General features: G+C 39.3%; 1 long non-coding RNA gene across 1 annotated transcript; it reads left to right on the top strand.

Annotated features, from left to right (window-relative positions):
* The first annotated feature begins 447 nt into the window (after positions 1 to 447).
* On the top strand, positions 448 to 2,519 carry LOC140502836 (uncharacterized). Its single transcript, XR_011966586.1, has 2 exons — positions 448 to 540; positions 1,754 to 2,519. It is a non-coding gene; the product is annotated as an uncharacterized lncRNA (long non-coding RNA).
* Positions 2,520 to 3,913: the final 1,394 nt, after the last annotated feature.

The raw sequence follows: 3,913 nt of genomic DNA, 5'->3' as shown, positions 1-3,913 counted from the left end.
AATACATGGAAAGGAAAGTCCCAATCATGAGATCCCCATTTCTGACATGGTTGGGATTGATTCTGGGGAAGCAGAGTGAGTTGTCTAGGTGGTTGTCAAAGGCTGGAAGCATCAACAGCAGTGAAAAGAGCAGGATGGAAATCAACAAATAAATCTTGTTCTGAAAAGGTGACCATATATCCTTGAACATTAGGTAAAGCCTCAAGCCTGGCAGGAGCCAAGAAGCTGCCAGAGCAAGAGCAAAGCCAAACATTTGAGATGTGGTCTGCTAAGAAAACTCCTGGAGCTGCAAAGTCTTGTTCTGGGGCCAATGGTCAGGTCAAGTCCTCCCTCTTGGGACATTAACTGTGCCCATGTCAAAGACAAGGACAGTGATGTAAGGCCAATGCTATGATTATAAGCTTTCTCTGGCCCCCAAACTATATTCTGTCTCTTAGCAACCTTGTGTTTGGTCACTGACAATGGTGCTCTCAGAGACATGCAGGAGTTCTGGGGACCATTCCTGCCTCAAGCATCTGCATCTGTGTCCCTGCACTCAAGGTAAAAACACAAGGTGAAAACTATGTTTTTGAATGTCTGTTCATGTTATCAGCAGGGACTAGTGGACAGGAGCTCTTATGGAGAGGTTTGTGTGACTGAGTCAAATGTATAAGAAGTCATTCCCCAGTGGATAATCAAAGATGGTCTTCAGAAGAAATCAAAACTATATATAGTCATATGAAAAAACAATACTCTCAATAGCTGTTGATTAGAGAAATGCATATTAAAACTATAAGATACCATCTCACCCCTACAAGATGGCAAATATGACAGGAAAGGAAAATGATAAATGTTGGAGGGGTTGTGGGAAAACTGGGGCACTAGTGCCCTGTTTGGTGGAGTTGTGAACTGATCCAACTATACTGGAGAACAATATGGAACTATGTCCAAAGGGTTATCAAACTGTGCATATCCTTTGATTCAGCAATACCACTTCTAGTTCTGTATCCCAAAGCAATCATAAAAAATGGGGAAAACCTGTATGTACAAAACTATATATAGCTCCTCTTTTTGCAGTAGCAAAGAATTGGAAATTGAGGGGATATTTATCAGTTGAGAAATGGGCAGACAAGTTGTATACGAATATAAAAGACTACTATTGTTTTATAAGAAATGATGGGCAAGATCCTTTCAGAAAAACCTGGAAAGGCTTGCATGAGCTGATGCAAAGTGAAATGAGCAGACTGAGGTAAACATTGTATACAGTAACAACAATGCCATACAATTATTAACTGTGAATAATTTGGCGATTCCCAGTAGTACGATGATCCAAGACAATTCCAAAGGGCTCATGATGAAAATACTATTTACCTCCAGAGAAATAACTGATGGGGTGTGAATGCAAATAGAAGCATATTATTTTTTTCACTTTCATTATTTTTTTCATGGTTTTTTGGGTCAATTTTCTTTCACAGCATGACTAATATGGAAACACGTTTTGTGTGATTTCACATGTATAACCTATGTCAAATTGCTTGCCACTTCAGGGAGGAGGAAAGAAAAATAGAAAGGGAAGGAATTTGAAATAAAATTTTTTAAAAAATAGATGTTAAAAATTACTTTTACATGTAATTGGGAAAATATTATTCAAAAAAGGAATAAATCTAAGCACTGTATCCATAAAAATGTAAAATAGTATAAAAATAGTATTGTTATGTAATGACTGGCCATGTATTCAGCTATTTCTTATGCCTTCATGGTTTTTCCACTTCAGGGATTAGCTCCAGCTGCACTGAAACCTTTCCAGCAGGAAGCAATGGGCCGATTTTATGTTTGTTCCAAAGCACCTTGTCATCTTATAGCACCAGAATACAAAGAAGAGATCTATGCTCTATTGTCCTCTCTGATAAGCTAATGATCATGACAGCTTAAGCCTACAACTCTGGGAAACCCCTTAAATTTCTTAGATTCAGGGGAATGGTTGTATCCCACTGGCTCAGGTTGACACCCCAATCAACGGTATCTCTGGAGCCCAATCAACAAAGTTTCCAATTTCTTCAGAGGTCATCACAGCTACAAGAGCTGTCTCCAGGTGCACAGATTCCTTACCCTGTACATTGCCTTCAATAATACACCCTGTCTTTGTCATTCCCAGTTCTCTCCATCCCCTTACCTTGATATGCAAAATGAGTTCAATTTTGAGAGTGCTATCAACATTACTATTATTTCAATTGTTACTTTTTTCCTCATCTTCTTCGCTGGAATAGAACCCATCTGAGAAAAAATCTCTGTCTTATTATCACACATTTATATTAAATTTTGTGTGAGGGACACAATGATTGTTTTTTGTAACTGAGCAAGAGATGAGGATATCAGCTGATCTTATGTACATTCCGGGAAATATCATTGAACCGAATCCAGAAGTTCGCAGGATGAATGGGATGGCAGATAACTCATCCAGTCTCCATCCTGTTTTATTTTTTTTTCTTGCTGGTTTCTCTTTTTCTTTTCTTTTAATGAAATAAATTTTGTTGACATTTTCTGTTTCTTACATTACCTGTCCTACATATACTTCCCTCTTTCCCTCCCCCTCCCTGAAAGCCATTCCATATGACAAATAGCATTTATTTTAGAAAGGAAAAAAAGTCAGCATAACTAATCAATACCTTGAAAATGTCTGAGAACATGTGCAGTGAGTGACACCTGTGGACTTCTCACCTCCATGAAGGAGTGGGCTGGGAAGGTCTTCATATCTCTTCATTCAGGTCCCACTTGACTTCTATCATTTTGTTACATTTACTTTTGACTTTTTGGTCAATTTACATTGTTGTCGAAATTGTATGGTTTGTAGCTCTGCTTACTTCACTCTGCTTTAGGTGGTAAAGATCTTTCCATAATTCTTTGTATTCAACATGCACATCATTTCTTCTAGGGCAATAGTATTCTATTACATTAATATACTGCAGCTGGTGTGGCCATTATTTCACTGATGGACATCTACTTTATTTCCGACACTTAACTCTCACAGAAAGTATGGATATCAATATTTTGGAGTTTCTGGGGACTTTTTTCTTGTCAATGGATCAAAGTCCCTGAAAGGCCAAACTGATGGACTGAATATGCTAAGTGAAAGATTTATTATGATTATTAGTATTTGTTATTGTTGTTGTTATTATTGCCAGGGTAGGCTCCTGCTGCAGCCAGCAGTCCACCTCATTCTTCTTTAAGATGTTTGGGAAACTTCTTCCTCTTGGTTTTCTCTTCCTCAAATCATTTTCCAGACCCACGTAGGGCTCCTCTGCTTCATGCTCTCTCCAGGACAATGAGCCTCAAGTGTTTAGGCATTACCATGGCCCCATTCCCTGCTCCACAATCCCTTTGCCCTCGCATATTCACAAATATCCCTTTGGACTTTCTCCTATTGGGGCACATCTTCTTTAAAAGAATCATGGCAGACTCTACCACTGTTACAGGCCTGATATTCCCAAAGCTTGCTGTTTGTCCTTTGTTCTCAAAGAAAACCAAGACACCAGGGAGGTGATACCATGACATGCAAGTAAATTGGATTGAAGTGAGGGAGGGCTATGCAAAGTCACCAGCCTCATTTTCTCCTCTGGAAACATTGATATTCTCATACCTGAGGAAGGAAGGGAATGTACTAGGTTTGACCTCCCAACCACATCCTGAAGTGAAATCCCAAGGCTGCAGTGGCATGAACAGAGATGTGAGTGGGAAGGCATGAAGTTTCTGGTAGTCTTTCTAGGGAAAGATTATAGCCCTCAAGTTAGAGAGACCAAGTCTTTGTCTAAGACATTACACTAGCGTCTGGGAGAATCAGGAAAGGCTTCACAGATCATGAGACCCTAGAAGTGAGAAGCTGAAGAAAACTAATAATTCCAAGAGGAAGAGAAGGGTAGGCAGGGAATTTCTGACA

This window comes from Notamacropus eugenii, chromosome 4, assembly GCF_028372415.1.
Source record: "Notamacropus eugenii isolate mMacEug1 chromosome 4, mMacEug1.pri_v2, whole genome shotgun sequence".
Classification (NCBI taxonomy): domain Eukaryota; kingdom Metazoa; phylum Chordata; class Mammalia; order Diprotodontia; family Macropodidae; genus Notamacropus; species Notamacropus eugenii.
The sequence above is the reverse complement of the archived record's forward strand: the minus strand, read 5'-3'. Positions and strand labels throughout refer to the sequence as shown.